This window comes from Cryptomeria japonica, chromosome 1 (assembly GCF_030272615.1).
Source record: "Cryptomeria japonica chromosome 1, Sugi_1.0, whole genome shotgun sequence".
NCBI lineage: Eukaryota > Viridiplantae > Streptophyta > Pinopsida > Cupressales > Cupressaceae > Cryptomeria > Cryptomeria japonica.
Window position 1 is genome coordinate 144,354,702 of NC_081405.1, and position 18,712 is coordinate 144,373,413.

The window sequence follows — 18,712 nt, forward strand, 5'->3', positions numbered from 1 at the left end:
GAACCAATGTCCATGTATTGTTCTTTTCAATTTGTTCTAGTTCATCTTCCATAACTATAATTCAATGTTTATCTTCACATGCCTCAATAAAAGATGTTGACTAGTTCAATTTGAGAAATTAAACATACCTCTTCATTTGTCATTCTTCCCCTTGTCATAACTCCTTGATACTTATTCTCAATTATCTGACTTTCAGAGTGATTCAGTCTTACATACCTGGGTGTGTTCACTTGTTGTTGTTCTTCAGTCACTGTGGAATTCTCTGATGATGTTGGTGTGACTGGATCAACATTTTGTACCGGTGCACTCTGTATAGGTTCATTTGTGATCATCTCAACTGTCAGTTCAGAATCCATAGACTTTGAATTTCCTCTAAAGTGTTCATCTATCTTCACATTTGCACTCTCAATGATTTTCTGCAATCTTTTATTAAAACATCTATATGCTTTGCTCTTAGATGAATAACCAAGAAATATACCTTCATCACTTCTAGGATCAAATTTACCAATATACTCATCTCTCCTAATGTAACATTTGCTTCCAAATATTCTGAAGTATATAAGAGTAGGAATATTACCAAACCATAATTCATAGGGTGTCTTATTGGTTTCACCTTTGATGTGAACTCTGTTGAAAGTGTAAATCGTTGTATTCACTGCTTCTCTCGAATACACATGAGGTAGATTTGCTTCTAATATCATGCTTTTAGCTGCATCTAGAATAGTTATGTTCTTCCTTTCCACAACTCCATTTTGCTGAGGTGTCTGGGGTGCTGATAGTTGTCTTCTAATTACATTCACTTCACAAAATGTATTGAACTCCTTAGATGTAAATTCACCTCCTTGATCTGATCTTAAACATTTGATTTTCTTACCAGTTTCATTCTCTACAAGTGCCTTGAATAATTTGAATTTCCCAAAAGCTTCTAATTTTTCCCTGAGAAAAGTAACCCAGCACATTCTAGAATAATCATCAATGATTAGCATAAAGTATCTATCTCCCTGTAAACTTCTTGTTCTTGTCGAACCACACAAGTCAATATAAATTAAATCAAGAACATCATTGGTTTTCTCAGAAATACTCTTAAAAGTTGTTCTAACTTGCTTTCCCATTTGACATTCCTTATGTACCGGATTAAGAGGTTTTACAATCTTAGGTAAATCCCTTACTGCCTTAGATGAACTAATCTTTACAATGCAATCAAAATTCACATAACAGAGTCTTTTATGTCATAAACAACTTTCATCAATATGTGCAATCAAGCAAGTCTTTTCATTGTTATTCAAATGAAAGATATTACCTCTAGTCTGATTACCGGTTGCAATCTCCAAACCAGTTCTATTTATGATTTTGCATTTACCATTCTTGAATGGTCACTGAAATCCTTTTTCAACTAATTAACCAACACTCAAAAGATTATGCTTCAAACCTTCAACATAATAAACGCTGTCAGTATTGTGCTTACCATAAAAAGATATAGTGCATTTTCCTCTGATCAAACAAGCTTTGTCATCTCCAAATCTTACTATACCTCCATTGTATTCCTGAAAAGATAAGAATTTACTTTTATCACCAGTCATATGATGTGAACATTCGAAATCTACAATCCATTCATCATTTTCTTCAATTTTAGCTGTCAGGGCCTAGTCTACCTGTGGAAAAATAGGTGTCGGTTGATCTTCTGTTATTACAACAAAAGCCCATCCATTGTCTATCGGTTCTTCACCAGAATCATCAGTAACTCCTTCATCAACATAGTAACGTGATTTGTCTCTATTCTTCTTAAATCTGTATCTCTGATATTCAGGGTTAGGCTTGTATGTTCTTTTAGCTTCTTCTCTCAATATTGCATGTCTGTCAGGACATCTAAATGCCATAAGACCAACTTTATTGCAATTAAAACATTTAAATGGTTCTTTACTTTCATACTTACTTCTAATAGGACCTTTAGGCATTTTCCTTGCAAATAGTGCTTCAAGTTCTTCCAGTTCTTCATTTTCCCTCCTGATATCTTCAAGTTCTCTTGCATAAAGTGCTTTCCAATCAGATTTATCTGATGATGATGATGATGATGATGATGATGATGATGATGATGATGCAGGTAATGATGCTTTGAAGGCTAAATCTGTTTTAACTGTAGCAACAGAACCAAATTCCTCAAGCTCAAATGCTAAAAGTTTTCCAAGGTATCTCCAGATACCGATGTATTAGGCATTGTTCTCAACTCATTAATAGCAGTTACTTTCATTTTGTATGTCGGTGGCAATGCTCTCAAAACTTTACAAACAATTTCATCTTCACTTAAGGAACCTCCACAGCATTGTATTCCCAAAACAATTTCATTTACCCTTTCCATAAAAGCAAAAATTCTTTCATCTTCTTCCATTATCAAATTTTCATACCTGACCCGGAAGCATTCCAGTTTTGCAATTTTGACAGTGGTATCTCCTTCATTCAATGTCTCCAATTTATCCCAAATAGCTTTAGCAGTAGATCGATCTGATAATCTCATGATTTTCTGATCTGACAAGACGCTCAAGAGTGTTTCTCTTGCTTTACAATCATTCTCTTGATCCTTACCCAAAGTTGGTGGATTAGGTTGATTCGGTGTAGGACCAACATAGTCATTCTTTATAACATCCCATATGTCTTTTCCAATGCAATTCAGATGTGTCTCTATTCTGATCTTTCATATACCATAGTTAGTTCCATCAAGTTTCGGACTATCCTTCCTGAAAAAGTTAGTTGCCATAGAATCTCCTCAAGTTGTTAAACTTCTGCAAAAAGAGGACTAAGCTCTGATACCAATTGTTAGGACCCGGAGGCAACTAAGAGGGGGGTGGGGGTGAATCAGTTGTCTATTAATTTCAACCAAAATATAATTTAATCAAACTTGATACATAATAACGGTAAACCAAACTTGATGTCGATTAACAGATTAACAGTAAATGTCAATACCGGTGAAACTTAAGCCATGAAACAGAAAGAGAAACAACATCTACAACACATAACACAGAGATTTGTACGTAGAAACCCTGTAAGGGGAAAAACCACGGTGGGAAACCTTACCCACAATCAGATGATACTACTGCAAATTGTATGTGTGTACAAATGGGGTCTGCACATGCAAAAAGGCCAACCGCCTAGAGCTCACTGCTCAATCACAAAATAAGAGTCACACTGACTACAATTGGATGATTAAATCCAATGATAATTTACTGCTCAAAGTAGCATCTCCAATGTTGGATTCAATACCGGTTAGCTCTGATAATTGCCTTCTTTATGGTCTGCTCATAAGATCTTCTATATTCGCACAGACCATGTTATAATACCATAACCTTACATACCACACCCTACATCTCATAATTGAGATCTTACATATATACCAAAACCTAAGACCAAATGTGTAAGTCGGCTAATAAATAATATTACAATAAAATCAATTACAAGTCAAGATGTGATGCATCATGTCGGCTCAATACAATTACAATAATATCCAATTGATATAATGTGTCGTGCTGATTTGGAATAGATAATGCATGTCGGTCCATAACCTAGACCAATTTGTCGGTAACGACAAATATGTCAACCCGATTAGACCAATAACCAAAATACCAAGACCAAGTGTCCAAACCATGTCTTCGACATAACCAAAAGATCTCCAGATGATAACAAGTCATCCTTAGTGTCGGTGAACAATATAACCTGTCGATGAACCAAATATCGATGACTGTGCATAAGTCATTGAACTTGCCGGTGAACATAACCAAGGATCTCCAGAAGGATAAGTGTTGATATGTGTTGACATCAATGACAAAACCAATGCAACACATCCATAATACCAACAGTGTGAAGTCTTGAAGTGATTGTTGCCTCGTTCTACAAGCAAATATCTACCGGGTAGCCTAAAACCCTCAAACCCCTAGGGTTTGATTGTAATAATGGGTTTTGGCCTATCAATCCTTAACTAAACACTCTGTCGTTATAGGAGATGATAGGCCATTGTATCATGTGTCAATTCCAAGAGCCATTAAGAAGACACAATAGGGCGAAAAGGATAGAGAACTAACACTAGGTCTGGCATCTCTATGTGACAGACCGGTTTGATGAGTGCAGTGCGTGAGAATTGAGTGGTAGAGCACTGGAAAGGGGTTTGAATGTGGTAGAAGAGTACTCTAGAGGTTTACATGACATTTCATGGTCAGTGATGGTCACCAATTAGGAGAACCAAACCACTTTGTGGAAGGCGTTCAGTCAAATAGGACTAATAGCCCTATTAGGTCTATTAGTGCAGTATTGGTTGGGATATCTGCAAGTTGATCTGGTATCGAAAACTAGGATATTGTTGAGAACTCCCAAAAGGGTATCTGAAAATATAATTTGTTTGCCTAGATCCTCAGGGTGTCAATAGTTATCACACGATTCCTTCAAACGGAGGCCTAATTGCAACCAGTTTTGTTTATTGGCGAGTCAAAATTGGTGTTCTGGTGGGTCTAAACCATGAAATCTTGTTTCATTTGTGTCAAGGTGATGTGAGAACACCCCTCCAAGGGTTGTTGTGTGGAATTGGTCAAGTGGGCCTTTCAAACCCCTAAAGCCTAGTAGTAGCCCACATATGAATGCAAGAGTGTGTGTAGTCTCACAAGACTTGAGAGTGTTAGTTGTTTGTAAGTGGGCATATTGGAGCTTTTGAGTCTCCCAAGGTATTGTTTAGTGTCATTGAAGCATTGCTTGACTTGGTGTTGTGTAAGGACCCTTTGGTAGTAGGGATTTGGTTGAGTTTGTGAGCCTTAGAGGTTGGTTGGTTCAAGGTTATCCTTCCAGTCTGTTGCCTCCTCATTAATTGGTGAGGGTGAAAAGGGATAAATAAGATGAGTTATGCAATGATGGATATTAGGGATTCATTTAAGAATGGTATGTACAAAGAGTTTAATGAATAAGGTAAATTAATGAATAAATAGAGAAAATATTGAATTAATTAAATAGATAATAATATCCATTTAATTAATAGAGGAATCATGATAATATATGAGGATAAGTTTATGTGTCTATACTTCCTTCTTGGCATTGTGCAGTTCCTTGAACTCTTATATCTCAAAGCAAAGAGTGATCCATAAAGTTGGTCCAAAGTATATGTGTCCACATTATGACTTTCTTTAATAGCATACAACTTAGGTTTGTAAGATATAGGTAGTGTCCTCATAACTTTTCTCAAAAATTCATTTTCTTTCAATTCTCTGCCAATACCTTTGATTGCACTTACTACCTCATTTACTCAATGTAGATAACCTTCAATGTTCTCATATTCAAACATCGTCAATGTCTCAAATCTATACTTTAGATTCAGCATATTGACTTTCTTAGTCTTCTAATCTCCATAGATGTTGCTCAACTTATCCCAAATTTCCTTTGTAGGCTTGCAACCCATCCCCTTCAAGAACTGAGTCACTCAAACTACTGACTATTGCATTAGTTGCCTTTGCATTATTCTCATGTGCTTTGACCTAGAAGGACTGCCAGTCGAAGCAGCATAACCACTCTTACCAATATCCCATATTCCAAGCAGAAAAGATTTCAAATGATATTTCATCCACACCTTCCAAGAAGAAGATTTTATGCCATCAAACTTTGGTGCTTTGTAGCTAACATATTGTGCCCATCCTAGACCTTCCTCAAGCGGTTAATCATATCAAAGAGGAACCTCACTTTGATACCAATTGTTGAACACACCACAAGACTAAGAGGGGGGGTGAATCAATCTGAACCTTAAATCAATTTATCTATCAGCGTTCAATATTTAAAACATAATTATCATGAATACCATAAATAGAACACACAACCACACAACACAATATACAAGAGAGCACCATAATTATGTGGAAAATCCTAAGTAGGGAAAAACCATGGTGAGAATGATGCTCACAATATGAATAACTGAGTATAATGTTTTAGGCTCAAAACAAAGCTAGCTCATTGTTCTTGATTCGAACATACAAAAATAAAGCACACAACTTTAGGGCAAGATACAATGGACTTGCATTACTAAGACGCACAATCCTAGGGCAAGATACAAAAGAGACTTGCAGACTAAAGTGCACTACTCCAAGGCAAGATACAAATATGCAAAGGCTGCCAAAGGACACGCTGTCTTTTGACAAGTACAAGAAAATGATGAATTGAAATGAACAAGATCTCCTGGTCATGAAAATTTCCATGAACCACTATGTCAATTGAACAATATCAAGGAAAACACAACACAGTCGTTCATTGTCTCAAGATTTTATTACACTAAAAGATAAGATCATCAGAGCTCATCACAAATTGAAATTCGCACTTCTACTGCTCCACACATCATTTACAATCAACTCGTATATACACTGATCAATCCACTACACTTCACACTTCAAGTCACACACACACACACACACACACACACACACACACACACACACACACACACACACACACATATACTAGTCATTTAATTAAAAGCATCAACAAGGTCGGCCACAAACAAGATATACATAAATTACACAAAGTCAACCACCAAGAGCAACTCCAATAAATGCGATCCATCCCAAGAGATAAAGGGGACCCAAATAACTCATAACAAGTCTTCCAAACTTGCTTCCAATGAACCACACACTAACACATCCTTCAAAGTCGGCATCAAACGTAATGTGTAGATAAACAATAAAGTACATTAACCAGTTGGCCCAAAAACATCACCCAATGCAAATTAATCAATGTGGATCTTCAAAAGCCACAGGGCGACCCATAATAATATCTTAAATCAACCTCCAATACATATCCAGACCAAAAGACAATAATCTAGATAGGATAAATCAATTGAGTCAACCGGAGACCAACACAGCTAACAGCTTCAAATAACAGAACAACATAACTTCACTTGACAAGAAAACCAACACTTGAAATCTGAACTGGAACACTACACGAACCATATGAACATGTCCTCTAAGCCGCAAAACTTCAATCAACATAGTAGAGCAATACAGAGCATTCTCCAGACCAGTCTTAACAAGCAGCCTCACTATCAACAAACTGCAACAACTAACTTCAACATTTGAATAGCTGAGAACCTAAAAACATGGTAATACAACATACACAAAACATAGACATTAAATCCAAAACCGCAAGCCATCAACTTCAAAAATTGATGGAACACGGACCACTCTCCCATAAAGACTTTAAATACTATTTCCTGCATATTTCTACTTCCACTAATATCTCCTAAAAACACCTATACTCACTCAATATTATCACCACACAACATAATAACATTTGAACACCCATTTTTGAACCACTTACATTAGGCAACAACTATAGAACAACTACAATTGTATGACACAAACTCATGTTTCCAACAATCTCTCATGCCAATAAGTTTGACATCAATGACAACACACTCATATTTCCAACATCTCCTTGGTAGTGAAGGTGTTTATATGTGATGTGTTATTTTCTACCTTAAGATATCAACATGGAGCTATGTTGACATCTTAAGGTGGGGCATATTTGTGGCCTCCTTATTGCTTGTGCACTCTTGTTGTAGTTGATTTTTTAGATTTCCTTACAAACAAAGGGCTTTGTTTGGTAATCTTTGTTGTGTTTTCATATTTCCTTCCAAAAAGAGGGCTTTGTTTGGTAACCTTGTTGCGTTTTTTATTGCCTTGCAAATAGAAGGTTGAATTGTTTAGTGATCTTTGCATATTGCAGATTATTTAGTACATAGAAGGTTTTTCTTTGTAATATTTTTCAAGATGAGTCAACTAGCATAACATACCTTGCTAGATTGATTTGACTCTCCTTGTTTTCACACAAATCACACAACATAACATGCATTGTTGTCCAATGGAATTTGTGCTTTCCTCTCTTTCCATGGATCACCTTGCATAACACAACTTGCTAGCTAGTAGAATCCATGTTCCTTTCTCTCTTTCCCATGAACCCATAGCATAGCATACTTAGCTAGTTGTTGGATCATGGCTTCTTGTCTCATCAATTGATTTAAGCTCCTGCTCTTTCCATAGGACCGCTTGTGCTTTTGCAATAGCATTCCAAGAATGATATTACCAGTTGAAACAATTTCATTGTCGAGGTCTCTTCAACTAGTTGACTTGGAGCCTTTGTTTTTAGTACTAACCCCCTTTTGTGTGTCTTTTTGTTTGTCTTTGTTTGTCTTTTTGCCCTTTTATTTGGTGTTTGTTTGCTTTGTTTTGTGTGTCCTTCCTTGTATGGGATTGTGTGAGTTAAGATCCTAATCTTGGGGGCTTGTTCCCTCAAACTCGGTGATATCTTATCTCTTGTAAATCCTCCAACCTCTAACAAATATAGTTTTACTTTCCTAAAAGAAAATATGGCAATGCAACAACTACAATAATAAATTTGTTTTTTTTTTTTAAATCAAATGCAAAAAAAAATATATCTTGTTCGTCTTGAATCTTCTCTTGTGATTAGCTCTAATTAATCTAACATATTAACCACTTATCTTTAAACATTAACACATCGGTATAGTAGTAACATCTTAATTGGAACATTATAATTAAATGATATCTTTCCAAACACAAATTGTGCAATTTGAACTACTAAATTTCACTACTACAATAATGTGAACCATCCTTCAAATTAAAGAATTTAATCTTATTCTTTATTAACTTAAAAATAACATCCTTAAATTGTACTATTAAATTTGGAAACTTGTTTTATCTAACATGTTTGCCAAAATGCTTACTTTAAAATGAGAGGGAGTGAGAGTGGGAGCGGTAACAAAGGTAGGGTTTCATTACGAGTGGGGGATGCAAATGGAGAGGGGGAGTTTGATACAAAGGATGATCGAGAGTCTATCTACCTGAGTTTGTTGTTGTTAGTGTCCTTTCCAAGTTGTGGTCAGAACCTATTATGTTGTATGCCTAGTTTTTGTCGTTATTGATGGGGCTTCAATCCTCAGGTTTGTTCCGCTTTGGTTGCCCTTGGCCCTATCAGCAATTCCTTGCTTCATCTTGCATGCCTTGTACGGCATCTATGGAGTGGGTGGCTCGGTTGTGTTCATGGTCTTGGTTATATTTGTGGAATTTAGGGCTCCATCCATGCTTCCTAGTGCCTGTGGTGCTCGTTGTGGTTTCATTATGGCGTTAGGAAAGTATGTAGCTAAGAATGATTCATTTGGCTTGATGTGTGGCACTTGCTTTGTCTACTTGAGTTTTTCCCTTAGCTTTGTTTATGGGCTTGCTTTGTTGTACTTGAGGCAAGCCATTGTCGTGGCATTAACAGGTGTATTGCGGTGCACTAGAGCTTGGTTCGATAAGATGGATATGGTTTTCTATATGCCTGAAGAGGGGGATTCAGATGGAGAGGGAGAGTTTGATGATGCATAGGATAATCGAGTGTTTGTTTAGGATTTCATTGTTGTTGGTGTCATTTCAAGGTTAGTATTCCTGGCCCTATTCTAGGTGGGTTTGGTGGTTTTGGCTAGATCTGTTACTAGCTTTGCAAATTGCGGAGTCGTGGTTGACACCTCTTATGTTGTGTGAATAGTTTTTGTCATTATTGATGGGGCTTCAATCCTCAAGTTTGTTCCACTTTGGTTGCCCTTGGCCATACCAACAGTCCCCTACTTCATCTTGGATGTCTTTCATGGCATCTATAGAGTGGGTGGCTCAGTTGTGTTCAAGGGCTTACTTCTATTTGTGGATTTTGGGGCTCCATCCACACTTCCTAATGCATGTGGTGCTCAATGTGGTTTCTTTATGGCATTAGGAATGATGGAGCTAAGGATGGTTCATTCGTCTTGATGTGTGGCACTTGATTTGTTTGCTTGATTTTCTCCCTTAGCTTCATTTGTGGACCTATTTTGTTGGAGTTGAGATAAGACATTGCCATGGAATTAGCACGTGCATTGGGGTGCATTGACCTTGGTTTAGTAAGATGGATCTAGGCATTGACAGCAGTTTCTGGATTTGATTGTGTGAGAAATTTTTTACCATCAACATTTCTAATCACACTCTATGATTCATCATCAGGATGCAAGGGAGTTTAAGGAATTGTAAGATGGATATGGTTTTCTATATGCCTTTTTCTATTCTTTTGGTCTTTGTTGGTTTATTGTTGCAGCCTGGTTGTGATATTTGGAAGCTATGGAGTTGTATGTATGCTTGTTGCTTTCTTGGTTGGGTACCCATTCTTGGAGACTATCTTGTTCTTGGAGGCCTTCTTTTCTTCAACCCCTATTGAGCTGGAGCATTTTGGGGCCGTTTGGATGGGTTCTTTGAACTATTTGGGGGTTCACCTTGGAGTTCGTTTGTTTGGTTCTCTCTCTCCCCTGGCTTTGGTTTTTCAAGTTTGTTCTTTTGTTTCGGGACTATGTGTGGTAGTCTTCTTGGTGGTTTTTATGGCTTTAAACGTTTTTGTAGAAGGAGATTATTGTTTCTCTTATTTTGTCTATTTTGGACACCTCCTGGTTTTTGTTCAAAAGTTGCAGAGGTGATGGTGGAAGGGACATTGATGAGTTTCCTTTTTCTGTGTTGTTGTCTTCCTTTTTGTTTGGGCTTGCCTTTATGGGTGGTTGTTGTTTTCGGTTAAGGGTTTTGTCCTTTAATCTTGTGGATGATTCTTTTTGTGTGGATGGAGTTAGTGCCCTGTTCTTGAAGGTTTTCAAGTTTCAAAAATGGGCTTGTGTTGTTCTCTTTGTTGTCAAGTCCTTCTTGATACTCCTATTAAGGTGGAGAAACTTCTTATGGGGAAGCCGCGAGTTTGGTTTTTTTTACTATTGGTTTCTTCTGCTGACCCTATTGAGATAAGGTGGAGATGGGCTTTGTTGGAGAGGTGGGGACTTGTTGTAAGGGGGCGTTTGTAGCCATTTTCCTTATGGTTATAAGAGTCATTCTAAAACCCATTGTGGTGGTTTGGGGGGCCTATCAAAACCCTATGTTGCTTCTTATCTTCATTTTATTGGCTACATGGTAGGAACATTTGTTGCCCTTGTTCTGAACATTATGGGAGTCTTTTCAAAACCCATTCACCCATGTGTTATGTTATGTCTTCATTTTATTGGGTCTTAAGATTATGGAAGCCTTGCCAAAACCCATGGTTCAAGGTAGGGGAACCTTGCAAATCCCTTTCTCTATGTGTTTATGGGCTCTCTTGTTTGATGTATTTAGATTTTCATGGTAAGTTGTTGTTAATTTGTGTTGTATCTATTTGTAGCATTCTAAAAGTGGGTTGTGGATCCCTGCAAAATCCATCTCTACAAGGTGTCGAGTCCCTTCAAAACCTATTGTAAGGGGTTTCGAGTCCCCTCAAAACCTGTTTTACCATTAATCAAAAACATGTTCGCCAAAACTATAAATATCATATTTAGTTAATTATCAGTATATATAAACTTTATGATGTTTAAAATTTTCAACCTCTAATATATCACAATAAGATCTTGTTTAACAAAATTAAAATTTATGACCACACCAATTCCAATAAAAGAGAAGCTTTCACCTTTAACCAAAATATGACTATTTTTTATAGTTTTTCCACTACTAGATTTCTTATTGATGAAGACTATCGCTCAAGGACAATGCATGAAAAACATATGTTAAACAACCAACCATAGTGATTTATACTTTGTTTTTGTACTATTTAATTAAATACAATGTTTACATTATTTGACCAAGGTGAAATTTATTTGGACTAGACCAAGATGAAAAAATAAACCACCTAGGATTACAAGGTCATTGCTTCAATGTGTTATGAAATAAAAATATGGATAAGTCAATTTCAACATGATTTAATACTTGGCATTTTCTCTTACAAGTTAAGAACGATAATGTTTATAGCTAAGATATTAGTCCTAATGTTAGAATACACAAATATTGGTAATCAAAAATTTATTTTGAAACAACCAACTAATAATATCTTAATATTGTAGTAACTATTGCAAATATTAACATAATTGGACATGATAAGGATTCCCTCAACTACAAAACTTATTTAAAGTTGATGGTGCAAGGGCACCTAGCCACGCTTGTCAAAAATGGTCAATTAATGAGTTTTGATATTTTGAGTCATTGTGGGATTGTAATAAGGTCATAATAGACCGTTTATAATGTAATAGGAGCCATTTTAGTTCATATTGTCATATTTTGTAATATTGTAAAAAATGTTATGGAAAAATGTAGAGTTGCAAAAGCACAAAATGGAAAGTTGAAGAGACAAAGTTGTAAAGGGGTATTTGGGGAAGTTAGAAAGGGTGTAGGAAGTTATAAATAGGCCCTTTTGAATCATTTGTACGTGGTTAAGTGTGGAATAATGTGTGAGGATGATTTTCAAGATGAAATGAATAAGAAACCTCATTTTTCTCTGTTTTTTTTTCCAGAAATTTGTTTTTTTGTTTGGTACGGCTTGTACGGATGTGATGAGGGGTTGATCCTTATATGGTTGGAAAGATAATTGAATTACAGAACTTTTTCATTCTTACCAAGTCAAAATAAAATATCGTTTAAGTTGTCTAATGGTCGAATCTTTCTAGTCACCTTGTTCAAAAACTAGGTTTTTCCAACATAGTCGTCCTATTTTGAGACACATGTTCCAAAACAACCATATATATGTTTTACATTTGTTGTATAATGTCCAAATGGGAATCTAAAAATGGTTTTATATTTTTGATATGGATCCTATAGTAAAAGTTAAACTTAAAAAACTCAGTCTGTTGTTGTAATTAGACCTAAAGGGCAGATTACCAGTCCATTTTTTATTGGTGTGTTTCAAAACCATCATAGCCAAGTTTTTTATATGTTTTGTAATCCACAAAAGGGTATCTGAATATGTAAACAATTTGTGAATATCTTATCAACATCAAAGGTTATGCCATGTTTTGTAATTTGTGAGGGCAACCTGGCCATCCTCAATAGTTTTGAAAATTAAGAGCCATCTGACGTCCATAAGTATGCTTATCAAAACAGGTACCGAGTTTACCCTATGCTTTACCCGTCCATCGGTTGGACGTTTTCATCTTGATGTTCTTGCACCATGCCCCTGTCGAATATGAGTGGAATTTGGGTTGACCCTGCAACTTCATTGGAGCCCTGCGATAGCACAGGTCCTAAGGTGACATTCAAATCCGGCACTACCGGTCGCAAGGGTGGATTCACCTCGGGAGGTTCGGCATTCAACAGGATTAACGAGGCATTCGACTTTTCCTTAACCAAAGTAACCAATTCCTGCCCTATTTCCCTATGATGTTTATCCAGAGCACTTTGGATATAGGAAAAGTTCTGCATCTTCAGCATATGTTTAATGTTATCATAAATTGACACAGACATGTCTGGAAAGGAGGGAATGTCGCGAGAAAATGCCTCCAATGTGGGCGCTACCCTCCCACAAGTCATATCTTTGAATTGCAAGGAGAAGTTTATTACTAGACAGAAATTCATGCTTGACAACTTTGGTAGCAATTAACTCAAGCATTGAAAGGGATTGAAGCAAGTCAAAAGCATTTGACAAGAAAATAGAAATAAGTTGTGAAGGGAAGATGGCCCATCTTGCCGAGGAAACGGGATTTCTTCACCAATCACCCGCTTGATGCTCCCCCTGATCTGGTATGATTGAATTTGGACTACTTGTCCCAAAAGAACGTCTGTAATGTGCTTGGTGAAGGGTCTCTCCCACTCTTCCACTACTAAAAAGACTTTGTGGTTGCGTAGCAAATACTCAGTGTGCTCTTTGCGACATGTTGCACAAGTAGAGTCCATTTGCAATCTTCCTTTCATTAAAGTCAGCGAACCTTAATCTGTGTTAGCACAGACCCGTTTAGCTTGCGAGGGAAAAATGCCTTTTAGGTGGAGGAAGTGATGTTTAATAGCCGGCCCAACCGTCTATGTTGTAATTATGAACTCTTCCTGCTTACAAGAATTCGCATGTGACAGCTTTACTAAGTCATGAATGAGGTGTTATCGGATTACATCTCACATGCGCCAAGGATGTAGTCATGTATGCACAGATGACAAGGGACTAATTGAATACAATTTGCACATGCGATCATGCTTAAGCGATTAATTCACCCTAATTCGAAGTCATTTAAGTGATTAACCATGATGGTTACCTTGTCTCATCACACACGAAATCTCATCCCACAAGATTTTTTTTAATTGCAGAAAATCTTTTAACTCATGCTCGTCCTTGATCAATTCAACTTGATGACCATCGCAGCCCATGTTTGCAAGTGTATCCGCCATCTTATTACCTTCCCTGTAAGTGTGCAAAATATGAAATTCTTGGAATGAATCTAGTAGAGACCAAACTTGTCTGAGGACATAGTTGATCCTCTAATTTAATGTTTTCCTCTGTATGCAGGCATTAATAATTAGAGAGGATTCCCCTTCAACATGAACTTTTAGGTAACCCAATTTCTTTGCGAGGATCAATCCTTCCAATAACGCTTGCACCTCTGCCATATGATTAGTTCTTAGAGGCAATACAGAAGATTTGAATGCTTTTAGTTTGCCCATATGATCCCTAATACAAACTCCAGCCCCTGAGTCACCTGGGTTCCCTCTTGAAGAACCATCGAAGTTAATTTTGACAAAATCTCGTTGAGGGGGTTGCCATGAAATGTTAGATCTATCAACCTTAATCAATTTATTAGAAGAAGACAAGTTGGAGTTAGAAGGTGATAAAATGTGCTTCCAATTCCTGATAATGAAAAAATCCCAAGACGAAAATAATGAAGAAATGTTAAAATGGAAATGAACGTGAACATTAACTAGGTCTGAAATAGATTTCTCAATGACTTCCAAAACTTTATCAATAGACAAGGACACTTTCCTAAAAACTCTTTTATTTCTTTCCCACCAGATGGACCAAATGACTGAAGCTAGAGTGATATGCCAAATACAAGAAAAGGTGGAGAAGGTAAACAAAGTAGGCCAGGACTAAAACAAATCCCAAATTGTGTTTAGCAGCAGTAATGAGATTTGCAATCTATTCAAAATGAAAAACCAACATTGTTGAGAAAATGGGCACTAAACAAACAAATGGTCAACTGTTCACTTTCCTTGTTACACAAAGCACAATGAAATGGTTGCGAAATTTGCAGCTTGACTAGTCTATCACTAGTTAAGATTTTGTTTTGAATTGCCAACCAAGAGAAGCAACCTGCTTTAGGCAGAACCTTGTTATTCCAACAGAATTTAAAAGCTCTTTGGTTCTGTTGTTGTTCCATCATATGTTGTAAAGTTGCATATCCATTTTAACTGAAAATACTCCTTGTTTGGAAGGAGCCCAAAAAACTTTATCTGATTTATCTGAGAGGAATACAATCCTCTGATCCAAAAGGTTTTGTAACATCTACTTTTGATTAATATCAGTGATAATATGCGAAAAATCTTTCCAGATGGCTTTTCATGAATGTGATTCAATTCCATTGATATAGTCAATGAGTTTCTCACCCCATACATGAGTGAGAATAGGAATTATTTCTTGCAAATGTTGACATTGTGCTAATGGAGGGTGTCCATTCCACAAGTCATTCCAAAAATGAATTGACTCCCCATTATTAACTTGCCAAGAAATATACATGGTTACTAATTCTCTGGAGGACATCATAAAGTTCCACATTGCATATCCATTTGGGGGATTAGCAATGGTGAGGATTCTCAGCGGGTTTGAAGAGTCTAGATACTTCGCTTGCATGATTTGACACCATTTTGCATTAGGCTTGGAGTACATTTTCCATACCAATTTACCTCCAAATGCTTTATTCTGTTTGGTGAAATCATGCAGTCCTACTCCTCCCACCGCCTTTCCATGTGACATATTGGTGAGTGAAATTAATGGAATTTTCTTTTCTTGTGAAATATTACCCTTCCATAAAAAGCTTCTGATAATTTTTTCGATCTTCATGACAACTAATTTTGGAGCCTTAAGGACAAAGATGTAGTAACTAGGAATGGAAGCCAAAACAGTTTTGATAAGGAGGATGTGGCCTAAGAGAGACAACCATCTGACTCGCCAAGCTGAGATTCTTGATTTAATCCTTTCAAGCACATTTTCCCAATAAGATGATTTATTGGCTCCCATGAAGAAAGGAATACCCAAGTACAAGCAAGGTAAATCTTCTAGTTTGAATCCCAGAATTTTGATGATCTTTCTGCTAATTGTGGGTTTTGTGTTGAAGATTTTACCTTTGATTTCTGAACATTAATTCGCTGACCTGAGACTGATGTGTAAGATTCCCAAACTTTCTTAATCTAAGTAGCCTCTGCTATATTGGATTTTCCATATAGAAGAGTGTCATCTGCAAAGAGTGTGTGTGACTGAAAAGGGTTAAAGTTTATTCACATATATTATTCGGTTTAAGATTAAGTTAGGATTGGAGTCATATATATATAAATATTAAGATTCTTATAATATTTTATTTTAATTATTATAATTATATTATAAAATTATTGTATAAATTTTTATATATTTATTATTATGTTGTTGTTGTTTATTAATTTATTATTATAAATATTAGTACTATATTTTTTTATTATATATATGTTTATTTATTTATATAAGTTTTAAAAGATTTAAAATTTGTTAAATATTTGTTTGGTGGATGTGTAAAATAAATTTGATAAGAAAATTTAACACATTAAATAGTATTTTAACATACCTAAAAAAATTCATCCCGGAAATCCGCTAGTAAGATTCCAACCAATTAGATTGGAGAAAAAATAATTTCTATAATTTAGAAACTTAAAAATCACACATCTTAACTTTATAAAAATTAAAAAACATATATCAAAACAACAAATTCATAGTTTTAATTGGTGGAGAAACATTTGAATAATAACGAATTAACAAAATAAAATTGACAACTGATTGCAATAGTACTAGCCTAACGGCAAGTACCAATAAAGTAAAAGAAATGTTCTAAAAAGACAAATACCACTCATCTAGTTTAAATGGGGTGGACATTAATTTAAGTGTGAGCATTTGAATAAAATAATGTAACCAAACAAAGTCCTAATTGTTGTTCTTTTTTTCCTTGTCTACAAAGAAAGTTTTTAGATACAGACGACAGATTAAATATTATTATTGTGTTTATTTTATTTTTTACTTGAGCAATAAGCAAAAGGATCTAGTAGTTTAGTGTGTTCCAATGAGTGGGAAAGCATTTGTTATTTGTTGATTTAATGTCTAATATTTTTAACAATATTGTGCCAATAATTATACTATAAAGTTGATGAAATGTATCTCTTAAATTAAAAAAAAATCAATTATATGATGTCATATTAGCGCACCGATAAAACATGACCTAGTGCACAAGTATAGCCTCACTTTTTGGAGGGTTGTTTTGGACACTTCAGCAAAAAGCATGCTGATGTGAGCTGCTCTAAAAAAAATTGAGAGTGATTTGAAATTTTTAGAAACACAAAATTAAGATGCTCGGATTTGTTTATTAAAATTAAGCAGTCTTGAGAGCATTTACAAGAAGGGCATAATACATTAAGTCGATTATAGCAAATTTTCTAAGATCCCTTGAACAGAGAGCTGATTTCTCCCTTGTCTGGCATACTCTACTCTTGCTATTGCTACAGCCTTATAATGAAACATAACCCTATTATTAAAAAATTTTAGTTAGAAGATTTCATTAGTCTAAAAAAAGATTGAATCCCTAAGATCTGATAATATAGAACAACATAATTTTCTGAGGATGCATATTACAGTCCTCTTCCACAAATAAAAGCAATGAACTCTTCTTTGGCTTATTTATGCACAGAACCTTAAAGATCCGTAAGCAAAGCTAAGGACAAAAGGAATGACTCTCCAGTCATAATCTTTGTAGTTCCACTGAGTAACAGATCAATGAGGGAAATCACTCTTTTCACCCAACCGTATGGATCATCAAGCCTTACAAGCTATTACAAACCCCCGAGCTGAGAGGATCGCTTAAAACCCCAATTCGCTAATTACATAAACACGGAGACTTTAAACACTCAGATACCTTTTTAACTACGCATAATGCTACTGAATCCCATGACAAATTTCATTCACAGGGAAAAATGGGAAATAACAGCAAAATAAACTAAAATCTCATAACCAGAGGTGGCACAGATACTGTCAACAATCGCACTCTCAACTTGAAAGATCTCCACATATTCAACACAAATAAAATTTTGGCAACAAATTTGAGAAAGAACATAAGGCAGAGAGGACTTACCTTCCAAACCACCACGAGTAGGCTGAAATTGCTTTATTTCCCCTATCTTCCCACCCTGCTTCCCCAAAAGCCAAAACACATCCCCCAGAATCTTCCCTCACTGCATTTCCCCCTGTTGGATTGGGGTTTCAAATTTCCTTTTAACACCCATTTTCGTCTCCTCTTTTCACCATATTTCCCTTTTTCCTTTTTGTTGGGTTTGTACTTCAAGACTCCTAATAAAAATAGTCTAACTCCCTTTTTCACATATCCTACACCTTCCTTCTAGCATCTCCCCTTTTTGAGTTGGGTTGTTGAATTTCTTCAATTAACATCTATTCTTCTTTCTTTTCACTTTTTTTTTCTTCCCTTTTTCAATGGGTTCCAAGAAAAATATTTTAACTCTTTTCTTTTTCACATAACTATGAACACTTGAATAATTGACTTATTGAGATAAAATAAGGTTTAACTTAAAAGTTTTCCAACGAAATAAAATAATTTAAATCACATTATTTCATAACA

At 35.8% G+C, this 18,712-nt stretch overlaps 1 protein-coding gene across 1 annotated transcript in view; it reads right to left on the bottom strand.

The window, feature by feature from the left end:
* The window catches only part of LOC131027508 (jacalin-related lectin 19), a 63,488-nt gene extending 45,101 nt beyond the window's left edge, over positions 1 to 18,387 (bottom strand). The window contains exon 1 of the mRNA XM_057957604.2: positions 18,212 to 18,387. The gene's annotated coding sequence lies outside the window, so the exon portion shown is untranslated. The remainder of the gene's footprint in view (positions 1 to 18,211) is intronic.
* Positions 18,388 to 18,712: the final 325 nt, after the last annotated feature.